Consider the following 13,093-nt stretch of genomic DNA (forward strand, 5'->3'; position numbering starts at 1 on the left):
ATGGCGTCCTGATCTCTATAATTAAGAATTTTTGCAATGATGGGACGTGGAGGAAGCCCGGGATCGGGACGTGGGTCCAATGAATGATGCGCACGCTCCACGATGAACACTGGGGAGAGAGCATCGTCGAAGAGTTCTTATATGAGCTGTTCCACAAAGTCCTCCATCCGTGCTATTTTTGTGGGTTCCGGAAGGCCCGTGATACGGAGGCTGCTCCGACAGGAGCGGGCCTCCAAATCTTCGTTCTTCTCCCGGATGACCGCCAAAATCTTGTCCATCTGGAGGAGCTTCTGACGGTCCTGGGTGTCAGCATCCTCGGGGTCTGACACCCTGGACTCAACATGAAGCAGACGGTTGTCATGGGAGTCAACACGGGTTTTGACTGAGTCAAGGCGGGCAGAGAGTTGGTACAATTGAGTCGCGATGCCCGTCACAGTCGACTTGACGCCAAGCATTATGGCTTTCAGATCGTCATCTCGACTTGGGGGGCATCCATCGTAACAGCAGAGTCGGAGCCATTGGAGCTAGCACCATCCTGTCGGGCGGACCTTCGAAGTTCAAAGGTTATCTTAGGCTGCTCCGGGTCAGTCTTCCCCATGATGTGAGGGCCAGCGGTCAAGAAGAAGTCCAACTGGAGGCAAAGCGCGGCAAGACCGGGCAGAGGCAAACCGGCCCCCAGCAGCTGGTATCACGTGGCGTGCAGCAGTTTAGCAGAGCCCACAGTGTAGAGATAACAGTGGCCCAACTGAGGAACTACTGGTGTGGCAAGAGACACCAGGGGCCACCAGGCCAGTGGATCTACACAGCCACAACAGGAGCCAGCGTCCGCAGCTCTCCGCAGGCACCCGCTGCGATGGAGAAGGGCCAACAGTCCAATCAACGTCCCCAGGAACACCAACCGAGCCCCAGGGACCCAGAGAGCATGGCCAATGAAGAAATTGCGTGGAGGCAGGCAGCACCCCGCCCAGTCAAGCCCGGCCGGCAAGACAGCACACCCATAGCAGCAAGACCAGGCCACAGTGTCCCGGGGGAATACAGCCACAGCAGGGGCCACAGGAGGCCAGGTCAGGAAGAAATCACACATCCAGGAGGCAGGCGTGGAGCTCAGCACAGTCGGGAAAGCATCAAGAACATGAAGGGGCCACAGTTCCAGTCTGATGGGCAGGTCCCGCACACCTCCTGGGAGCTGAAGAAATCAGGCCTCAGGAAAAGCAAGGGGGTGTCGGTGCAGGATGATGTACGCTGAGCGCTATGGGCTCCCCCCTCCACAAGCAGATAGATGGGCAGAGCACCCTGCGGAGCTGCCTAGGGTCCAAGGGCTGACCACCGCAGAGATGCCCGCAGAGGAAGGACCAGGGCTGCAGGAAGAAGGCAGCCAGACAGGCACCAGCGCCGTGCAGAAGGTCGTCAGCAAAGGTTGGCACCCACACGTCCAGGTGTAGAGGATGATCGGCACACCGCAGGAGGGGGGGCGCACACCAGACAGAGGCCGCGATAGCAGAGAGGAGCGGGGGGCCTGCCGCACACGTCCCCCAGCCCGGGCACCAGCAGCAATCACAGGAACAGCTGGGGAATGTAGAATGGCGCAGCCACCAATGCTGCAGCGCCACGGGCCCGGCGGAGTAGCCCGCGAGCCACAACCCTGCCAGCAAAGCCTCAGAGGCAGCCCCACTCATCGGAAGAGAAGCGCCGTCCACCGAAGACACACCGGCAGTATGCGGCACCCAGAGCCTGCCGCGTCTCGTCACAAGAGCCAGTCGGCCCACCGCAGAATCAAGGGGGAGAGCCTAGCAAAAAGCCTCGGAGGGCAGAACTCGATGGCAGGACACAGCCAGGAGCAGGCAAAGCAACGACCAGGCACCTGGCAACCCGCCGGGTCCGGTGATGTCGCAGGAGTGCAGGCAGGTTTTCGATGCGTGCAGGATTATGGAGGATTTTTGAGATTGGCCGGCAGAGCCCACTAAAGTGCGGCCATCTTGCAGCCAGCCAAGCCACGCCCCAACTTCATAAAATGTAATTTACATCCTGAAACACCTGAATAGTGTTCAAAAGATCTGTAAAGGCCAAAATAGAAGTTAATGAATCTGAGACATGTAAAGTAAGATCATCAGCATAGGCTGCAAATGAGACTTCCACTAAGCCCTGAAAGGAAAATGAGTGACTTAACATATGCAAAAAAGGTTCTAAGCATAAAATAAAAAGTAAAGATGAGAAGGAACTACCTTATATGGTTCCACAATGAAGAGAAAAGTATGGAGATTGAACACCATAAACAAATACAGAATTAATTGGGGAGGAATAAAGGATACTAATATATTGCAAAAATTTGGAGCCAAAACCATGTATTTGAGAGCTCTCATCATGAAATGCCAGTCTACCTAATCAAAGACTTTCTCTGCATCCAGAGTAATTGCTGCTGAAGGAGTGGAGCTTTTTGAGGCAAGGTGGATGATATTTAGAAAAGCTCTTGAATTGTCTGTCATGTATCAGCCCTTAACAAACCCAGTTTGTTTAATACCAATGGGATCTGGAAAACATTGGTTAAGTCTTAGTGCTAACATTTTTGCAAAAATCTAAAGTCCACATTTTATAAGGGAAATAGGTCAATATTTGGCACATGAAGAGAGGTTGTTATCTTTTTTTGGGATCAAGCATAACATTGCTTCCAAAAATGTACCTTGGGCCTAATTATTCAAATAAAAGTACCTATACAGAGAAAGAAGATGAAGAAGTAAAATGTGAGGGAATTTTAAATAAAATGCAGTTGTGAAACCATCCGGTCCGGGGGCTTTGTCAGTTAGTAATTTAGCTAAAGCAGATATGATATCTGCTAAAGAGATATCTTTGTCAAGATTGGAGTAATCATGAGGCAGATGAGAATGAAGAGGAAGAGAATCAAAGAAAGAATCTATAGCAGCATCTGAAAGGGAAAGTTCTGGTGGTTACAGATTTTGATCAAAATCGTTAACACAATTTAAAATGTCATCATCCTTAAAGGTAAAAATCCCTTTATCATTCATAATATTTGTTATTTTAGATTTTTGGGACTTAACTTTAGGATCATTTGCTAACAATTTACCTGCTCTGCTTCTGCCTCCGTAAAATTTGGAATACATTTTTAAAAGCACACCAGAAGCCTCCTCAGCAGATTGTTTGTTTAATTTCAATTTGGCTTGGATAAGGAGCTTAAGAGAAGCATCTGTATTAGAAATGTCATTTTTATGTTCTAGCTTTTTAATAGATGAGACTAAATGTGCAGATTCCTGTAAAGATTTATTCTTTTTGGCTGCCACAAAATCAATAATATGGCCTCTAGCCGATGCCTTAAAGGCATCCCAAATAGTGTGAAAAGATTAATCCGGAGTTATATTCAAATCAAAATAGTCCTTCAGAAACTTTTCAAAAGTTTCCACAAAGGATTGATTTTTAAAAAAATTGTTGTTAAAAAGCCATCTTTTAGCCTTAGAAGATACAGTGGAAACTTCTAAATCAATGTATACCAGTGTGTGATCTGATATCAAGATAGAGCCGATCTCAGTGTGAACTAAGGCTGGGAGTAATTAAGCTGTTAAGAAAATACAATCAATTCTGGATTAAGAATTCTGCGTGGGTGAGTGAAAGGTGAATTCTAAATTCTCCGAGTTGCAAATCCTCCATGCATCATCCAAACTACTGGACTGTATGACATTCATTAATATCTTTTGCATTCTATTGGGGATATATCATGCAAGAGATTTTCTGTCAGTAAAAGGATCCATAATTTGGTTGCAGTCCCCACCCAAATTAGGATTAGTGTTAGAGATAGAATGTAAAATGTAAGATGTATGCTCCCAAAATGGTACATCTATACCAGCGGGGCCATATATGTTAAAGAAAAAAATGGGGGTATTATTGATAATTGTATGAAGCAGTCTCCGTCTTCCATTGTCTTCCTTTTCTTCGTTTTCAACAGAAACAAATGGCGACTTATGGAATAAAGTAATAACCCCACTTTTCTTCTGCTGTGCGAGGGAGCAGAATATCTGGCCTACCCATTGTTTCTTCAATGGGAGTATGTTTGCATCAGTGAGATGTGTTTCTTGTAACATAACAATTTTGGAATGTAACCTGGGAAAATGAGCAAACACTATCTGTTTCTTAATGGGGTTACGGAGTCGTAAACATTCCAGGAAACAACCATCAGACTATTAACCATATGACAATGGGAATAACATATACATTATATATGCTATAGAATTGATAAAAGTTACTGTGCATGATATAACATAATGCCATGCCAGTCAAATATAGCATGAATGGCAAATAGAAAACAAAGAATAATATCAGAAAAAAACACAATGGTAATATCATAACAAAACAATCTAAAAGACTAATAAAGGGAACTTACCAATGAGTGTAAATAAAGGATAAACAATATGACTGGGAGAGGAAGCACACAGGAATGGACACAGCTTGGTTAAGGATCTGGTTTAGACAAAAGACACCTGAAACAAAGAGAAGCGCCATTAAAAACTGGAAACAAAACAAATTTACATAATAAAAGAAGAAAAAAATACAATAAGAAATACTTCATTCGGAACCGAACAAGTAACATTCAGAAGGAACATATCAATAAACAAACTAAATCATAACCATATCAAGTTTTTCCAAGATCCATTTCTTCTCCCCTGCACTCAGAGATGAATTTTCGAAAATCATCCAGCGTATCGAATGAGAAAGTATGATCCCTATAAGTTACTTTGAAGAAGCAAGGATGACCCAAACCATATCTTGCATTCATAGAATGTAGTGCAGGATGGAGTGGAAGAAATTCCTTCTGAGGAGCCGCAGTTGCATGAGCCACATCCTGTGAAAAAAAACTTTGACCAGAACATAGCATTTGTTTACTCTGTTTGGCCGCAGCTAAAACCATAACAAGCACTTTGTATTTCAAAAATAGCACTATTATTCCTCCTGGATGGCCAAAAGTAGAAGAAGTCAAGGATTTAGCACCTACTCCGTGAGCACGCTGTATATTTAGATATATATGCTCCTTAAGGCCCACAATCTTGGGAATGAATTTAAGTACCTTACAGCATTTCCGAACTATCTTCCCCCTCAGAAATGCAGCAAATTCAGAAGTTATTGCATCTATTGAGATTTTCCAAATCTTCAGCTTGTTCATTAAAATGCTCTATTTCCTTGGAAGTGCCCTCAATTTTGGTTGCTACATCCTGTAAATTACTATCACGCTGCTACAGGTCAGGCAACTTAGATTCAAGGTTCAACCATTTTTCATCTAATCGCTGAAGTGTAGAGTTAATTTCCATAAAAAAGGGTTTCAAAAGTTTAATCTCTTCCATAAGATCTTTGAGAGTCAACGGTAATGGAGACTTTGTCAGAGAATCCGGATCTTTCTTATGACAAATGGATGCAGTGCCACTGAGGGCATGTTACCAGGCAAGGTCAACACCGTCTGGCCAGAAAATGAAGAGGACCCCATAAGTGAAAAACAAAAAGAAGATGCAAAAACACAGCCAAATGAGCCAATGACACAGAATAATGAAGTCCACCAAAAGGCAAGTAGAATGCAGCCAAATATTGTGCACAAAAATAGGACAGGACCAGATTAGGAACAGCAAAACAGCTCAGAAGTGCACATTCATCATGTAAATATAAATATTTGCAAGAGTATCCAGTAAAATCAAAATTAGGCTGTAAAAATAAAGGGGGGTAAATAATCTGCCCCATCAGCACAGTCACATAATGGTAAGGGATAAGTCCCGTCTAAAACATTGAAAAATAAACAAAGCTTCTATTTATCAGGGCTGCTGAATTAAATCTGGCCAAAAATGCAGAAATCTTGAAGAAAAATTAAATGCCAATGTCAAAATGTAATTTAAGGAATTTGATGGCTCATTTATTTGGAGCAGGAAAGCCCAACTCCAACGTGGTAGCCCGAGAGAAGTTGGTGGCTGCAACCGCTATGTGTGATGGCGGGTGATTCAGGAAATGTTAGTTCCTGAATCACCCACAACCGCGTTTCAGACCCTGCTTACCGCATCAGGTTAAAGAGGAGAGTGCTGCCTCCAGATGCAGAAAGGCGCCAGTGTCGCACGGAGCTTCAAAAAGTCTGCAGCCATCTAGTACTGTGATTGTAAAAGGCAGCCCCAGGCGCTTCAGGCTAAAGCCCTATCGTGGCTGTGGCTACATATCAATCATTGCTGCATCTGAAGTCAGGTTCACATGTGGTTAACTCTGCCTCACTGCGCATGATCCAGCACTGGACGCGAGCATCGGGTCCTCATTTATGCACCCTGCACACAGGTTAGCCCTTCTTTTCTTTACTTAACATGGAGTATTGTTTCAGTTTAGTTATTTAAATTACAAGTTTAACAATGTAATGCACTTAAATGGAACACTTTTGCACATTAAAGTGCAATCTTTCCTTCAACACTGAAGCATTTAGATTTTAGTGCTTTAAATTATTGCACAGCTGCCCCTAGTAGGATAACAAGTTAATTCATCAAATGGAACTCTTCAGCTTGCTGAAGCATTTCAGTTTAGCACATTAGACTGGATACTCCAACAAGTGGCATTTATTAACAGTGGTAGCCTCTAAATGTGAATCGCTTTTGCCCCTCATCCCACCATGATGACAATGCCAGGGAATGGTACACTTGCCTCGATTACAGAGTGATAAATTAGAAAACGGTAAAAACCAATACCCATTACTCTTAATATCACCAATACTTGCCCAAGTCATGGGGTCAGCCATCTTCTCTAAACTGAAACTCTAGGTTGCATAGTACCTTGGAACTCTAGGTTGCATATTGTCTTGTCAGGTTACATCAGGTTTGGACTTTTCGAATAACAGATTATTCCCTTCGGATTCTAGGGTACCCTGATAGTGTTTCCATACTTTGTGGGTGTTTTGCATGTGGATTCGGATGTCCTTTTAGAGGTTTCCCATGACATCATTTTTTTCGTTTTTAAATAAATTCAACAACAAACATCTTTGTTCCTAATCAGCCAAGCATCACCTTTGGCATGTAAAGGCAGCCAGTTCTACAATGACTACATGAGCATTATTATTTGCAGAATTGGATAAAATGGCTTTGACCGCCAACACTGTGAAATTCCAAGGAGACTTGAGTAATCCAATAGGAATTAATTACATACAGAATTTCAGTTCTAGAATTTTCCCACTGGTATTGCCCAAATTCCATGGATGGCCGACATGTCAAAAATTATCTCCAGTATTTCTGAGACACCATTTCATCATGGTTTGTGGTTCCCCCAAACTCGCCCTCATGGCCCCAGTATGCCATGGCTGCCATCTCTAAAGCCAAGAATTATCTCCAGTATGTCATCTCCAGCATTGTGCCATAGGTGCTCCTTTATGTCTTCCAGTACTTCAGGGTCTGCATTTTACCTTAGGTTCCTTTACTTATGGCAAGAATGACCTACACGGTCCCAGCAAATGCATTTTGCCATGGGTGCCCCCATGCCAGGAATTTCCTCCAATGTGCATACACTTGCATTTTTCCACAGGTGGAATTCCACAAACTGCTTCTAGTATGCCAGGGCCTACATTTTGCCATGGGTGCTCTTTCCTATGGAAAGAATTGTCTCCAACATGCGAGCAGTAGCAGCATGTTACCTTGCGTCCTGCCATAAGCCCAGCTGCAGAATCACAATCATAAACACATAAACAAATACTCTAACCTACTCAGACTCTCTCACTCATATTCACCCACTCTCACTATCACTCTCTTCCCCTTCTCTCAATGTAACTCACACTCTCTCACTCATACCCAATCTCACTCACATTTACACATACTCACTGGTTCCCATTCACCCTTTCACACTCAATGACTCTAGACCCTGGTGTAACAGCACCTACTGCACAATTGATCGCTATGCACCTAATTCCCTGCCAGACCTCTCACAATCTATAATCACAAACTCCATATAAAGCACTCACACTCCTTCACCCTCTCCCTTGCAGTAATTTATACTTATTCATAAACTCTCAAACTCAGATTACCTTTCACTTTGACTCTCATTGACACTCTCAAACACATTCACATACACTAGCTGAATCTCAGTTTCTGCCAGTCACTCATAAATACACTCAGGCATACACACACATGCACAGAGAAACATAGGGCCATATTACCAAGGTGAAGTATCGCCGCTTTTTCGGCGAATTGTGCCGAGAAAGCGGCAATACTTCTAGCGCCCTATTAACAAGGGCATGCTAACGCCTGCCTCAAGCCCACTTTGCATGTCAGCGAGAAACATCGCTAATGACATGCAAAGTGGGCGTTCCCACGTCCAACCACAAGTAAAATGTGGTTGGAGGTGGTAAAACCCTATTACCAAGGCAGGCGCAGGAAGGAGGAGACCTGCGATAAACTCGTTTATCGCAGGTCTCCCAAGGCCTGCTCTGATCAGGTGTTAGGCACTGATAACATGGGGGTGTGGATCATAAAGCTGAATCCACCCCCCCCCCATATTATCAAGGCACACATTAGCGTGTGACAACAACGCTTGTTTTCATGCGCTAATGTTCCCTATCGCCGGCTATCGCCGGATTTAATATCGCCTACGTGTTGCGTGTTGATAATGACGCGCTAACACAGCGATAAAATCCGGCGATAAAATCCGGCGATAGCCGGCGATAGGGAAATGTGCGATGTGCGTTTTTTAACGCACATCTTGGTAATATGGCCCATACTTCCTTAGATGGCAAGTCAGAGGCTCAGTGGCAGCAGCAGAGTTGGAATCAGGTGCTAGGTATTAGAATCAGACTGCCACTATTCCCATTGAGGAGCCAGACAGAGCAGCAAGGGGCAGGTTTGAAAAAGGGAGGACACTTTTCCTCTCCCAGCTTCTTGATAGGACTGGAAACACAATGGTACTCATTTTATTGACCTCAGGTGGATGAAAGGCTGAGTGGGCCCACTGGGATTTGTCCCTGGGACCATGAGGTCGAGCATAGGCCCCTGCAGTTGATCCATTAGTCCACTGAGGCACCAGACACAGATATAAGAAACTGAGACAGGGATCCTGTCCCTGCTGCCCTGTGTGGCTCCACACTGCCCTTATGGAGGCACTGATGTGTGCCCTGACAGCCAGAGTTTTGCAGATATACTGTGTTGCCTGAGGCATGCACAGTATGTCTGCTAAATAAAATGGATTTTGTCTGTGAGAGGGGATCGCAGTTGAACTATGCCCCTCGATACATCCAGCTACAAGAGTTCTTTATTTTGCAACAACACTCTGTAGCTGTATTGCACCTCGGCCCCCTCCGCACCCCTCCTCCCATCATCAGGAGCCCGGAGAGGGGACTGAGAGGGCTTATCTGTGCAGTGGCAGTGTTCTTGAAAACACAAAGCTGGTATTTTCACAAATACTGCTCAGTTTAATCTTTGGAAGCAGAAGCAAGGGATACTAATTGAGAGAGGGCTACGCCCTTAGCCCTGATAAGGAACACGCTGCTGTATAAACACAGAAAAATGACACAGGCATCTCTCTTAGCATGAGGCTTGATTTACTAAGGCCTGTGAGGATCTGGCCTTTTTGTTATACAGCAGAGACGCAAGATGGCGCCGGCACTTTGCTTTAGGACCTCATAGGTCTCCAGTACCTAGAGCCATGTTTAGTTCTATATCCTGATACCCTTACACACCGCCCACTGAAGTGTCACACAAAAGATAACACATCACTCAGCATCTTTGCAGGTTTTTATAGCGCGTACTCGTCTCGAATGTATTTATGGGAGCGCTTGACATGACCACTAGTTGCAGTACACTGTCATTTGTGGTAGGCACGCCGAGATAAAGTGATTTGCCCGGACTTAATGCAACGCGGAGACTCTAACCTTGTTCCCCAGTTCCACAGTCTGCAGCTCTAGCCGTTATGCCACATCCTCTCCCCGGGGCGTGTTTAATGGGCAGGGGGTGGATCTCAGTCGCCTGGCTCCAATAATGCTGATTATTGAAAGAAAACTAATTATAGTGTTCCCAATTTAGACATGAAGACAAATATTTTATTGTTTTAAGCCTAAAGAGGTGTTTAGAACGTGGATCTGAAGTCTTGAACGAATACATGTAAGCAGAAGTACTGTACAAACAGTACAAGAAAACCAAGTTGGTCAAACGCATAGGAGCGTTTCAATTGTGAATTATGATTCCTTAATGGAGAACACGATTGGGTGATGTGCTTTGTAATGTGGGGGTTGAACCCATATACTCACACTGCATTTACACAATAAGTCCAGTAACATAGAAATAAAATGTAAAGATTAACTTCCTTACACGTCAGGGGCATAACATTATTGTGCGTGTGGTAGGTTTTGTGCTTTGAATTAGTGAGGCATGCTCTTTCATGCATGAAATGACATGCACTTGCTGAGAAGGCAGCGTTATAAAAATAAATGTGTTTGATATCTTCCTATTTTTGTGTTTGGTATTAACAAGTCCAAGGCAGGATTTATCCCCTCTGGGCACAGTTTCTTGCAGCTCACTGATCTCGATTCGATATGAAACCAGAGGATAGGCTAACTTCAGTAGTTGCTGAAACGAAAATAGAAGGCTTAGCTATTTCTCTAATCCGTGCAACAATATTCGAACCAAGAGGTAAGTCCCTGCTTACCACTCATCTCTCCACTGAATACTAGATAGCAAAAACTCAGTAACATACAAGTGTTTAGGGTGTGGCGAGGAAGGTGGTCCGGTTGCAGGAGGGTTGCAGAGTCGTTTTCTAACTCGAGTCCTCAAAAGAGTTTGTTTGTTGAACTTGGATTCATGATAAAAAGTGTATAAGTGGTGCCTGTGGACAGGCATTAGTAGCTAAAGGGAGCTTTTAGGCCAGCAGTTTAGGGATGTGGGATAGAACCTAAATGAAATGCATTTGTAATACATTCTAATAATAATACTGCCCGCTAATTTTCTAATCATTGTTATATTTATTCTGATATATATGATTTACAGGATATCACTAAATAATAAATAACACATTTGTTACAAGATACCGATCCTTGTGCGGAAACGGATTTTGTGGATTAGGGTAGGGCTCCACCGACCCCCCCCCCCCCCCCCCCCAGGTGATGGGAGGTCTCTCTCATCTTGTTGTCTGAATGCTAACACTCTTCACCACAAGAGCATGTCTCAGGGGTGTGAGAGAGAGGCACCTGACAGTTTTCCTTTTCCCCCGAAAAATCGTTGTTACCTTTTGGGCATTCCGACATCTATTAGGTTTGGCCCCAAATTATAGGGGGTTAACAAAAAAGCTTTGGACATAAGGCTGTGCTGTAAGTCAGACTTTAAGGGTCCTGGATAGTGCTTTGATAATGACGTCTGAAATGAAAGGCAGAAGAGAGTTCATACTCGAATCTTTCCCTTGAGGTGATTGGGCACAGCCTAGACTATTAGAGTCATGGATGGTACTTTGATGGTGATACTCGACATGTATGTCGGAAATCCATACACACCTCATATCCAGGGCCGGACTGGGAACCAGAACCGGCCCTGGCAAAGTGCTCGGCCCGTCGGCCGGCCCCCTCCCCCCCTCCGGGAGGAGAGGGGAGGGGGGAGAGGTGCAACCGTGCTCTGTGACAGGGCCGGTTTTCGGCCGTTTTTTTGTTACAGGGCCGTTTTTGCAGCATAACGGCCCTGTAACAAAAACGGCCCCAGGGGCCCAAAACCGGCCCCCAACCATGCGGCCCACCGGGGAATTGCCCGGTGCCCTCAACGGCCAGTCCGGGCCTGCTCATATCCCTAAAGCTGGCTTGGCCATAGCATTTGGCTGCAGGCAGGCTTTCAGGCTCTTAGATCATGCTTTGACATTGTTGTTCGTTTTCGATGATCAAAGGCTGAACATAACCTTGATTGTTCCATTGTGGTGGGTAAGGCCTGGCCACATGCAGGCTAGGGTTTTATGGTCACTTTGGGACTTTGGTGGTGATTATTGGTGTGCATGGCCTTAGATCCTGCACAGCCCTGACTGTTCCTTGGTGATGGGATGAGCTTGCAGTCTGGCTGCAGGACAGGCTTTCGGGCTCACAAATTGATTTTTGCTGATGATGTTTTCTCTAAAAACCACCACTGGGTCTGGGCTCCCAACAGCAAGGCTTAGCCACTAGCTAATATTAAACAACAAGAATTGCCAGTACTGTGCTATGATTCACCACTTGATGAACTCAAATCATACAAGTTAAACAATATGCTTTGTTTTCATGTTTATGTGTGATTCAATCTTTTTTTATTTTTGCAAAATGTCTTTACGTCATAACTTTGGTTATTATTTCACCAATTTTCACAATTTACAAGACCTTCTGTACAAAACTAATACATTCTCATAAAAAATATGCATTTCAAAACATTACCTTATATACATTTTCAATCATCACTCATTCAAACATACCCTCTCATGCGGCCACAGACATCAAACATTCATACATTTACACTGGAATTACAAGATTCACAGAGTGCCATAGAAAAATCCTTTTCTTAGACAGGACAATTATTTAGAGAAATTTGAAGTGACTTCATATAATTTTATGGCTCTAACAGTCTACGCGTTTCGAACTCGCGATGTTTGTGGAGTTCTCGTCAGGACAAAAAAAGCTGTGAAGAAAGGAGAGAAAAACTTTCTTTAGAGGATTATTGTAAATATCAGCACTTCTCACCACTCCCTACACCACTGCAAGCTTCCTTATCTTACCTCTATTGTTCAGAACTTGTGAGGTAGCTTTCAATCAACCCGGCGCAAAACCAATCTAATCTGGGAAACCAAAATGTAAAAAATGCTATTACTATTCAGTTTTGACCAGTATGTCATTCTACCTGTCTAAACACCTAGTGGAGTTACTTGTTTGTATGTGTTGTCAGTGTTCACCTTAGTGTGGACTGCCTGGCCTGTGGAGAAGGAGGAAGGAAGCCATCAGTGTTACATCTTTTGGGGCATTATTCGCCTGGAAAACCAATTTGTATGTCTTGTGTCCAAAGCACATGCTGCTGTGTACAGGGTGCTCTTTCAGGGACTTTCTGCAATTGCAAAGAAGAGAATCGTCGGTGACTTATCTCCGCTTTTTAACCAAATCGTT

The 13,093-nt window shown here is 44.3% G+C and overlaps 1 protein-coding gene across 1 annotated transcript in view; it reads right to left on the reverse strand.

Moving 5' to 3' along the window:
- LOC147683516 (alpha-1,4-N-acetylglucosaminyltransferase-like) overlaps positions 1-13,093 on the reverse strand; it is a 427,778-nt gene that overhangs the window by 219,344 nt on the left and 195,341 nt on the right. The window contains exon 3 of the mRNA XM_086943922.1: positions 4,388-4,484. The gene's annotated coding sequence lies outside the window, so the exon portion shown is untranslated. The remainder of the gene's footprint in view (positions 1-4,387; positions 4,485-13,093) is intronic.

Source organism: Lissotriton vulgaris, chromosome 11 (genome assembly GCF_964263255.1).
Source record: "Lissotriton vulgaris chromosome 11, aLisVul1.2, whole genome shotgun sequence".
In the NCBI taxonomy this organism is placed as follows: Eukaryota; Metazoa; Chordata; class Amphibia; order Caudata; family Salamandridae; genus Lissotriton; species Lissotriton vulgaris.